Consider the following 12,477-nt stretch of genomic DNA (forward strand, 5'->3'; position numbering starts at 1 on the left):
AAGGAAAATTAGGAAAGAAAAGGAAAGGAAAGGAAAGGAAAGGAAAGGAAAGGAAAGGAAAGGAAAGGAAAGGAAAGGAAAGGAAAGGAAAGGAAAGGAAAATAAAGGAAAGGATTTGAACCGATCAACAAAAATAAAATAAAAAATATTTGCAAAATCACTTGTGGTTTAAGCATACAGTACATAAAAAACTTTAACTTGCTGCTGTATTTTAACAGAACAAATCAAGAAATTTCTGCGAGAGAGACACTACATAAGAAAATTCCACAAGGTTGGAGGAAGCTTGAGCTCCCAGTTTAGTTGATGTATTGTTTATCTATTGATTTAGTTGATTAATATGTTTAATTAATATGTTTAATTAATGCATCAAAAATGAAGCCTAATGAAAATAAGAGTTTCTGTACACCTAATCATATTTTAATTAGTCTAGGGGTATCAGGAGGTCTTTAGAATAACTAATAGCTTATGGCTTCCTTGTGACAAGAGTAATATATACTTTTGTTCTGGCTATAAATCCTACAGCTATACTCTGACAGTGACTTCAGTGCAGAATTGAAGGTTTTTAGTTATTCCAGTTGTGTCATCCGGAAAAATTCACATCCAATATGTTTTTTTAGCTTTGTATTCAACTATAACATGTTTTAACCCAGCACAATCTCATTCTCATTAAGACTCTATAGACTGGTGATGACGCCATGGAATAAATCTGCTTTATTTTTCCTCAGAACAGTCTGTGGCTGAGTGTTTACTATCAAGGCACCTGACTGAGAGTTGGTAGCTGATGTGCAGTAGATTGATGGCACCCACCCTATGCAGCTGCTAATGGAGACTCACCTCAACCATCTGTTCCCTTCTCTATGAGAGACAGCATTCGCATCAGTATGAAATAATTTAAAGTTTCAAAATGTGTCTACTTGTTATTTTACATTTATATTACACAAAAACTTACTTGGCATGCTAAGCAGTGTAATGTATGAAAGTAGGTCAGTAGGTCTGTGTATGGTCTGTGCATAACAAAGTAGATTATTCATTATATAATATGACATATTCTGTGGCTATGAACAACATTTAAACATATTCCTACGAGAAAGTAAACTTACTCTGTATGTTGAATCAGGAAAGCCCACTCCTCAGTACGCTTGTCAGAAACCACTGCATTGCTTGGTTCATTATCAGGTTCAAAAACAAGTCTGAGCTTCAGAGACTTGTGTGACTTTAGTTAACAGCAGAAGGTGAAATAAAGTTGCCTGTGCTTTAGACACCCCCTGGAGTCATGCCAGCAGGGCTGCCAGGGTGGCTTTTTTAATGCAAAATAGGTATAATTGACTTTTAAAATGACAAATCAGATATACAGTACAGACCAAAAGTTTGGACACACCTTCTCATTCAAAGAGTTTTCTTTATTTTCATGACTATGAAAATTGTAGAGTCACACTGAAGGCATCAAAACTATGAATTAACACATGTGGAATTATATACATAACAAAAAAGTGTAAAACAACTGAAAATATGTCATATTGTAGGTTCTTCAAAGTAGCCACCTTTTGCTTAGATTACTGCTTTGCACACTCTTGGCATTCTCTTGATGCCTACTTTGAAGAACCTACAATATGACATATTTTCAGTTCACTTTTTTGTTATGTATATAACAAAATGTATGTAATGTATATAATTATGTATACAATTCCATTAATTCATAGTTTTGATGCCTTCAGTGTGACTCTACAATTTTCATAGTCATGAAAATAAAGAAAACTCTTTGAATGAGAAGGTGTGTCCAAACTTTTGGTCTGTACTGTATATATAATATATATAAACTTTTGGTCTGTACTGTATATATATAATATATATAAACTTTTGGTCTGTACTGTATATATAATATATATACAGTACAGACCAAAAGTTTGGACACACAAGGTGTGTCCAAACTTTTGGTCTGTACTGTACGTCTGCAACACGGGTAAAATGTTTCTGACACTAATATTTAAAAAAGGAAAAAATGCCACTTCATTTTTCAAATCCCAAATTTTTTTTGTGCAGATTTTGAGATGGGTGGAGATGTAGCTAAAACCTGGCAACCCTGAACACCAGCGCACATGAACACTTTTGGCCAAAGAGCTAATGTTTAATTAGGCATGATTCATTCTTTTCCTATCTACAGTACAGCTTTTGAATGGCGTGTGCAAACACTTTGGGCGACTGAGTTTCAGCTGTTGTACAGTACGTTCATCATGCTGAACGTTTCACTCGATTGAAAATCTCAGACTTATATTAACGCCGTTGAAAATGTGTCACATCGAGATGTTCCATGTCAAATCTGACTTTTGTCTGTCACTGCAGCTCAACTATGAAGCACTATAACACAATATATTACTCTGCCAGATTGACATCAATGTACATCAGTACACAGTCTACTCCATCACTAAGAGATAGATTTGTGTGAGGGATATTCTCTGGAAGCTCTTATGATCCTGAAAAGCCTGTAGCAGTATGAGATATATATTTCATCGCCATTACATCATACAGTTGCAGTTAGCCAGCATTCACACACACACACATACACAAGCGTGTAGTAGCCAGACAAAACAGCAAATGATGCATGCAAATACAGCAGCGGAGGGTCTGATGTACAATAAATATACGATATATTAACTATGCGAAGCAGTTAGTAAGGCCAAGATTTGATGTCTCAGTGATGGCGAGTGAAATATTTACACTATACCCCTTACTAGGCAGCTACATAAAAACTCCCAAGAGACATCTCTCTCTCTCTCTCTCTCTCTCTCTCTCTCTCTCTTTCCACCGCATCATCTCTTTTTCCTACTCTCTCATATTCCACTCTGAAGCGCTTCTCATTTTCTCTTTTGCTCTGTCAAACAAAGTGAATTATTCATGTCTTCACTGTACACACTGACTTGCGCATAAACTGCCAACGCGTGTGCAATCTGAATTCAGAAACCGCCCACATGCCCTGGCTGTTGAAAAAGCCAAGCGTACGGCTGTGTTTTTCGCCTGTGTGACGCTGTATGCCATACCTGAACCGAAGAGTCTTCCAGACTAATCCCAGAGAGTGCCACACGAGCAGATGCCACCTCCACTACAGAGATCAGCCTAAGAGACCAGCACAGGAGACCAGCAATGAAGAACTCAAAACTTCCTACTACAATTACCATTAATGATTTATAGACATCTGGCCCTGCTTCTTCATCGCTAACAAATAAATATTTAAAATTTCATTAATTAAACTGACAAATAAAGCACGTATTTGAACGATTACGTACATATGAGTATAATTATTTTTACAGGGCTCTACTGAACAAAATGCTGGGAATTGTCAAACAAATATTAAATCGTAATGGGAAGCAAAATAAAATTTACAACTGAGTAAAAAAATGAATGAACAATAATGTCAAACAAGCCAAAAATGCTGAGCTCCACTACAATGATTCATTATGTTGCAATTTGGATTATATTCAGGTCAGCTTTTGCTATGGTATACCCTCAGACGGCAGAATATCATCTATACCAACTATCCCAAGAATATCTTAAACAACTAAATCCTACCTGTAATAGGAATTCAATGCAGAGATATGTTAGAAAAGGGGATGGAAATGCAAGGAAGGAAAAGGGCTGAGAATGAGAGTAAAGTGATTTGATTATTAGCTCCTCTTACAGTATATAGTTTTGCTTCAAGTTATTTGTATTGACTGACCAATAATTAACTGGAGCTCACAGCCGTCTAGACAGCTTTTTGAGGGTTTAACTCCAGATCACTGAAAGTGTGCTGGGATGCCATGTGTTCTGCCTCCTGTCCGTATACACAGTTGTCACTTTTATGTATAAAACCAATTAATACCTTTTCTTCTTCCAAAATAAAAAAAAAAGTAGAAGGTCATAGATACAATGAAAACAGAAGATGCCAGGAGGTACAGAAGACAGAACACAAAATCCAGTGGCGCTCACGACTGAATGCTGTGTCTTATCCTATTCACATACTGCTTCCTGTCTACCAGAAAGTCAGTGATCCAGCACAGACAGCTGGGACAGCTCGGTATGTAGGAGCTATGGGATTGTTGCATTGAAATATCCTGACATAGGAGGCACACATGTCTAAAGTAGAATTCCATGTAGGTCTATGTTCAGCGCATTTTGTAAGAGTGCAAGAGTGATCCGGTGCGATGTTTGCATTCTGTGAGTCTGCATGATTCCTGAAGTTAGGAAATGTCAATATGCCTTTACATTATGAATGAGCTTTACTATAACTGAAGCCGATGCAATCTTGACGCATTAAAGATACATATGAAACAGCTACTGATGTGATGCGATATGATTCAGCTCTATTATGATGTGATTCAATGCAATATGATACAATGGAAAAAAACATGATGTTAGACTGATTTGCTGACAGCAAATCATAAATTTACTCAAGTGCCTTCTGACTTCTAACGCATTGTCCTTTGTCTTTGTAGTGCAAAAAAAAAAAAAAGATTAACAATACCTGACATTATTTTCCTGTTCTGTCTCCAGGAAGATGCAGCTCTACCTCTGCCATGTTAATCTATATTTTATGTGAGTCTCAGGACACGCCTCGGTCTATGAAACGTTGTGATACGTCATATTCACCTAGCAGCAGTAGTGCTCAGAGAAGCTGCTCGAGAAACAGTTTAGCCAAGAAATTGTCAAAAATGAATATCCTTATAAAATATTGGTCATAAAATGTAAGCATCCCTACTCTACACTTCTAGGCAAAGAAAAAAATTGACCACGCCCAAATTAGCAAAATATCAGTCAAGAATTCTGAAATATAATTAAGAATAAAGAATAAAGCTTACAAAATTTTGTCAACCCAGACAGGTTTTTTTATTTATTTTTTAATTTTTTAATTTTTTTATTTGTTTTAATTAACTCTATCATGAGTTTACCTTTGTGTATGAAAGGACTATATAGATGAATTTACCTGCTTCTAGATTGTAGACAAAACAAATGGTGTTTTAGAAGTTTTCCAGAGTGCATGTGTTATATTAGACAGCAAGCAAAATTTTGTCCTATAATTTGAGGTGTTAGATGATGTGGAAAGGCGTAAGGATTTGTGCGAGTTCGATGAGGGCCAAATTTTGATGTCTAGATGATCGGGTCAGAGCATCTCCAAAACTGCAGCTCTTGTGAGATGTTCCCAGTCTGCAGTGGTCAGAATCTATTGAAAGTCTACTAAGGAAGGAACAGTGGTGAAGTGGAGACATGGTCATGGGCGGTCATGGCTTATTGATGCACATGGGCAGCGAAGGCTGGTCCGTGTCCAACAGACAAGCTGTTTCGGTAGTAAAAGGGGGTCCAACACAATATTAGGCAGGTGGCCATATTGTTATGCCTGATCAATGTACACTATAGATCTCTGGCCAATCACTAGAAATCTCTGGTATACCTGTTGCCGTGGAGCATGGTCATTTGTCAGACAGGATTTCTTTGTGTCAGACAGCAGTAGGCATTAGAACCCAGGATAAGGTATTAAAACAGTGTGGCTGTGTATTCACGCAGGTCATGAGTGCCTGCTGTGTAGGATCTTAGGCATGCTGTTCTTTCTGTATTACTTTCCTGGTCCAGCTTTTAATTGCGGTGAGAAAAAAGCCTCGGCAGTCATTAGTTTGTACATGCTCGCTTGAAAAAGCAATATGCATTCTTGAGTGTTGTAATGATCAAAAATCGTGTTTAATCATTACAGGGAGCGTTTCTATTCTTAATGTTACGTGACCAAATGGCGTATATGCCACATAAGAAGTTCTATTAATATTGGTGTGACCTAGAAATACCAAATATCAAAAATAAAAATAAGTAGAACATACACTATATGGACCGCCACTCTTCTGGAAAAATGTTCCACTAGATTTTTAAGTGTCCTTGTTGAGATTTGTGCTCCTTCAGCCACAGAGGCTTTAGTATGATGTAGGTGAGGTAAAGCATATCTTCATGAAGCTTGCTGTTTGCACAGAGGCACTGGCATGATAGAACAGGTTTGGATCTCTTAGTTCAAGTTGAGTTTAAATTTAATGCTACAGCATCCAAAGACATCCTATACAATTGTGTACCTCCATCTCTGTGGTAACAGTTTGGGGAAGAACCACATATGGCTGGTGGTATCCTTAGTTTGCAACCTAGTGAGCCAGTGTTGATTTATTGATAGAAACCATAAAGACTTTTTGTACATCGCCTTTTTACGTTGAAAAGACGTCTGCTAAATGCCTCTGTAAATGTAATTGCAAAAGTCAGGTGTCCCAAAACATTTGTTCATATAATGTATACTGTGTAGTGTATAGTGTATACAAATTAATCTCTTTACATTGTGACCAATGTACAAACAGTGTTCATAAATTGAATAGATTGAATTGAGTGCCTTATTGATGATTGCTTAGATGGCATGTGTGATCATATGATAACACATACATAGAGTATGGATTTATAGAAAACACATCCCGCTATATAACCTCACTTCATTTATGTTGATTTAATTGCTGTCCAGATGTAAGACTTGTATCACTCAGCAGATATCGTCATCCAGCAATCAAATAATCCAATCTGACAAAGATTAATCCGTTAAAGAGTTAACAGCATTGAAAATAATAATGAGAAATGGGAGGTCAGCGGGTAATATGTTGCAATTCTCGGTAAGGATGTGAGTTTAAATCCCGGCCAGACCAAGCTGCTACTGATGGGCACTTGATCAAGGCCCTTAAATCAGAACCGATCAGTATAAATAGGATAATTGCAAGTTGCCTTGGATATGCGTATCTCCCAAATGCCATAAATGAGAATAATGGGAAGAAAGAAGGTCTCTAAGGTCTCGGTTGGATGTTGTTTCTTTTCATGCCAAAGTTGTATGAAAAGAATTATGAAAGAATGATTAAGATCTAATTGTTTAAATCATATGTAAAAATATTGAACATCTTATTTTGATGTTTGAAGAAGTCATACAAAATCTGTATCAGCCCTGATAATACAAAACTAACCTGGAAAGCTGCAGATAGAAAACACCTGACCAACACTCATGTGCAGAGACACTAAACAAACTTTTCTAACAGTGTATTAATAGCATGTTGAATATGTTAAGCAGTATATGTTAAATATGTTAAGCAAAAATATTTTTCTAACACCTATGAATAATATATGCCTTACACCAGCTCAAAGAAATCGTTCAGGGAATTTGAAAAGGAAAAACAGTACTAAGAAAAATAGTGTTAATGCTGGGAAAAAATCAACATGATCTGCTAATTATGAACCGTTTTCCATGTGAAGACGAGTGTATACGAGGAGACAACATATCCTTCAGTAACCTCTGGGAACTTGAGCGTGGCACGAGGGTGCTCCCCTGAGAAATAAAAGCTCGCAGTCAGTCACACAGAAAGACAATTCTGCCCAATTGATTTTCAAAGGCCCTCAGATTTCAAAGGCAAAAACGAGAGCAAGCATGTGATTGAAAGCGGCTAAAGAAAGAGTGAGTAAACACAAATAAGTAAAATACTAATGGAAAAAAAGAGAAAGGATGTGAGTGTAACAGAAAAACAGACAGAGAGAAAGTTGGAGGTTTGGGTTTAAAGGTAAGAGCGGTTCATTTCCTGCTCTGTGGTTGCTATGTTTTCAGTCTTGTACCAAAATATGTGCGTGCAGGTCACTGTGTGCTTCAAACACACACACACACACACACACCCACACACACACACACACAGCTACCATCTGCAGACTCCTGGTACATACTGTGAATCACAGAACACATATAGCTAACTGAGGCAGTTAGCTATTCCCTTTAGCAACTTTCGACTGTATTATTTTTAAATGTACTGAGATGTTAAGCATTCAGAGAGAATTTGAAGGTTGTAGGGGTTAACGGTTCAGTATGTTTCTCAATTTTTAAGTCACGGTTTGGTACAATTTAGATAGAGCTATTGGGAGGAAATGCAATAATAAAACTTTCTTTCTCCCATCAGGGGTCACCACAGCAGACCATCCGCATGTTTGATTTGGCACGTTTTTACGCTGGATGCCCTTCCTAACGCAACCATTTATCCAGGCTTGGGACCGGCACAAAGGCTTGTGCAACCCTAACGGCTGAGGTTGGTTCCCTGACCGAGGATCGAACTATATTAAATTAAATGTAATATATTTAAATATTTAATTTAAATATATACAATTTTATTAATATATTTAATTTAAATATGTTAATTGAATTTAATATATTTAAATTAAATATTTTACATTTCTTAGACCCCATTTGAGAAATACAGGTTGTGTGTGTTTTACATTTAATATTTAATCTTATTAAAATATGATCTACTTATCTGTTTTGCCTATTTCAGCATACTTCAACAAACGTCTTCATTCCTTCCATCCTCCATTTATTCACTCCCTTGATATGCGGAATGTCACAATTTTTTCTTTTAAGAGAAATTCTTCAAGCAAATGCTCAAAGTAAAACAACGTACTACAAATCGTATTTCCAGTCAGAAATACTGTACACTAGTTTCTAACTCCAGTTTCTTTTTATACACTGGTATTGTTGTGTATGTTTTCACGGTTTAATAATAACAAGATGCGCTAAAAAGTGAGAGGGGGAGACTAAACAAACTTGCCGTCCTTCACTTAATACTTTCCCATAAGAAGTGAGATTTTAACTATGTCCCGCATGTAAAAAGGAAAGCCCTGCACCGGAAAATTTCACTACAAACACATGTACCATCACACCCCTGGAAGGTCATGTGTCATTGTGACAAATAAAGGCTTTCAATAAACCTGAATACTCCAAAAAAACACTGACTGTTGCACCAAGAACATGGAACCAAATAATCTAATTTGAAATGGAAATTCTTTAGACAAAGACACTAATGTTAGCTCTGTGTGTGTGTGTGTGTGTGTGTGTGTGTGTGTGTGTGTGTGTGTGTGTGTGTTTGTGTGAGACAAAAACAGACAAAAAAGCTAGCAGTGTGCTACAGATAAGTATAAGTAGGATAAGAAGAGTGAGGCGGGGTGGAGGGGTGGGGGGATTGTCTCTGACACACTGGTTTGGTATACAGCGCTAATCCAGAATGCTGAAGCTATTCATACCCAGATTTGATGGAATAGTTGTTGAACAAAAAAGTGACAAATGAGACAAAACTCCAGTGATGGGATTTTTACAACAGTGTTTATTGGCTAGACGTAAAATGATTTACTGCAACGCATATCTGAGGGAGATAGAATTACAAAGTCGCCTGATGAGGTTATCTTGATGTAGACAGTCTTGTTTGAATAGTAGGCTTGTGATTTTCAGGTCTCCAGGGACCAGAGAACTGTAAGATTCTGGGTTCAGTCTGAAAGTGTTACCATTTTTTCTGTTACAGACGAGAAGTTACACACTGATGGGCACCAGAAACATTAATCCAGGTCACAGCTGTCTCACCTGATACAGATGTTTCAATATCACTTGGGTGATTATATTCAAAGGTCTATTGTTATTTCCAGTGTTCACAAACCAAATGCTTATAATGGTTTTATTGGATCCCTTCTTTTTGCACACACACACTCACACACACACGCACACGCACACACACACATGCACACACACACACACACTCAAATACAACACTTTTCTTTACACTTTTGCTATTTCTGGGGGAACAAAATCTCAGTTTGGCTCTTGCTGAGCTCCCTGCACCTGTCACTTCATCCCTTGATAAGGAGAACGAGTGATATTTATGCTTGTCCAGCCTGGTTATAACTGGTTCAATCTGGATCCGGCCAATTCAATATTTTTCTGATGTCTTGCATCTCAATCACCTCACATACTCCGTTCTGTGGAAAAATCCCCCTTCTGCCTTGACTAATTCTCGGAGTACCACTGAATCACTGCCTATTTCTCCTAAAATGCCTGCTCTGTCCAAGCATGGAAGGCAACTATGTAAAATATATACTGCTTATTTACATACATACAATATTTTACTCTTTTAAAGTGGGATTAAAAAAGTACTCTCTCAGTCTATCTATCTCTCTCTCTCTCTCTCTCTCTCTCTCTCTCTCTCTCTCTCTCCATATATATATATATATATATATATATATATATATATATATATATATATATAAAAATATATATATATATGTGTGTGTGTGTGTGTGTGTGTGTGTGTGTGTGTGTGTGTGTGTGTGACATATACGATTTTTATATGTCAAAGCTAAACTAAAATTGTTAAAACTAAAGTGTATATATATATATATATATACATACAAGTCTACTTAGCAGTGCCTTCATCCTCCTGTGCATGGAATACACCAGAGCTGCACAGGTTGTTGCTGGGATCCTCTTCCACTCCTCTATAAGGACATCAAGAAGCTGCTGACACATGCACCACATCGACTACTCTAAAATATGTCCAAGTTTCATTTCTATAGTATTGTCCCTTGAGAAGATAGTTGCTAAAAGGTGAGGGGTGTACTCACTTTTGATAGTAGGTACATAGTATTATGCTTAGTAGTTATGCTTAGTACTTAGTAGAAAGGTTTGTTTGTACGTGTACATGTGTGTATACAGTGTATATATATATATATATATATATATATATATATATATATATATATATATATATATATATATATATACACACTGTATAACAAACAAACGAACCTTCTATCTATCTATCTATCTATCTATCTATCTATCTATCTATCTATCTATCTATCTATCTATCTATCTATCTATCTATCTGTCTGTCTATCTATCTATCTACCTACCTATCTATCTATCTATCTATCTATCTATCTATCTATCTATCTATCTATCTATCTATCTATCTATCTATCTATCTATCTATCTATCTATCTATCTATCTATCTATCTATCTATCTATCTATCTATCTATCTATCTATCTATCTATCGCTCTTCCTACCTACCTATCTAAATGTCCATCTGTCCACCTGCCTGTCTGTCTACAAAAACCATATGGCAGTAAACGTTCTGAAACTGATAAGTTAATTAAATTACTGCAAGTAAATTATGGCGTGCCGCAAGGTTCAGTTCTAGGACCCCTGCTCTTCACAATATACATGCTTCCGTTAGGAAATATTATTAGAAGGCATGGAATTAGCTTCCATTGTTATGCTGATGATACTCAGCTATATATTTCATCTAAACCAGGCGATACAGCTCAATTAACCCGGATGACTGAGTGTGTTAAGGAACTAAGAGATTGGATGACCCATAACTTTCTACTTTTAAATTCTGATAAGACTGAGATTTTGCTCATCGGCCCAAAAACTGGTATACAGACGCTCCAGCATCTCAACCTGCATTTAGACGGATGTTCTGTAACCACTAGTTCAACGGTAAAAGACCTGGGTGTTATTTTAGACAGCGACTTGTCTTTCAAAAATCACATCAATCAGGTTACAAAACAGCCTTCTTTCACCTTAGAAATATTTCTAAGCTAAGAAATATGTTGTCTATATCCGATGCAGAGAAGCTCGTCCATGCGTTTATGACCTCCAGAATAGACTACTGTAATGCGTTACTAGGTGGATGTCCTGCTTCATTAATAAACAAGCTTCAGTTAGTCCAGAATGCAGCAGCCAGAGTTCTTACAAGGTCAAAAAAATATGATCACATAACCCCGATCTTATCGTCCCTACATTGGCTTCCTGTTAAGTTTCGAATAGACTACAAACTATTACTTCTCACTTATAAAGCACTAAATGGTTTGGCTCCGTGTATCTATCCAGTCTTTTAACACGCTACAATCCGCCACGCCCCTGAGATCTCAAAACTCTGGGCTTCTAGTAGTTCCTAGAATAGCAAAGTCCACTAAAGGTGGTAGAGCATTTTCACATTTAGCTCCTAAACTCTGGAATAGTCTTCCTGACGGTGTTCGGGGCTCAGACACACTCACCCAATTTAAGTGTAGATTAAAACGTATCTTTTAGCAAAGCCTACACATAACACACATCACATCATAACCTTGTGCTCCAGAACATCTGATCACATGCACATTATCAACTTGTGCTGTTAATATCATGAACAGCAGCTACGCTAATTCCTCTCCACTGCTTCTCTTTCTCTCCCCATCCCGAGGCATCCTGAGGTTGCTCCAGCTCCAGTCACCTCCCACCTCGTGATGATTACGGACCTTTAAAGAAGTAGATGCCGAACTCACAAACATCCTGAACCATCTAGAGACGTACCAGTGCCATTTGGATCCCGCTACATGTGTGGAGTTTTGACATTGGACCTCCTGGAGTGTTTAAAGGCTCTGGCATGGAGAAGCTGATGCTGGATCTGTGGTGATCACAAATGCTGAGCTTATAAAACTCGGAGCTACTAACCATATAGACTGTTTAAGACTGCAGAAAGAACATTACTTATAATCTTATACTCCAGTAATCATGTTAGTTCTCACTCTCCAGTGTTCTGTATTGTTGAAAGATTTATGATCAAACTCTTGATGTCACCCAGATGAGGATGGGTT

General features: G+C 37.2%; 1 protein-coding gene across 4 annotated transcripts in view; it reads right to left on the reverse strand.

Annotated features, from left to right (window-relative positions):
* shank3a (SH3 and multiple ankyrin repeat domains 3a) overlaps positions 1 to 12,477 on the reverse strand; it is a 288,699-nt gene that overhangs the window by 219,505 nt on the left and 56,717 nt on the right. Inside the window, exon 2 of one of the 4 annotated variants that reach the window (XM_046863925.1) lies at positions 3,036 to 3,111. The exons of the other annotated variants lie outside the window; for them this stretch is intronic. The gene's annotated coding sequence lies outside the window, so the exon portion shown is untranslated. The remainder of the gene's footprint in view (positions 1 to 3,035; positions 3,112 to 12,477) is intronic. 4 annotated transcript variants of the gene reach the window in all.

The sequence above is a fragment of the Silurus meridionalis genome, chromosome 13 (genome assembly GCF_014805685.1).
Source record: "Silurus meridionalis isolate SWU-2019-XX chromosome 13, ASM1480568v1, whole genome shotgun sequence".
Lineage (NCBI taxonomy): Eukaryota > Metazoa > Chordata > Actinopteri > Siluriformes > Siluridae > Silurus > Silurus meridionalis.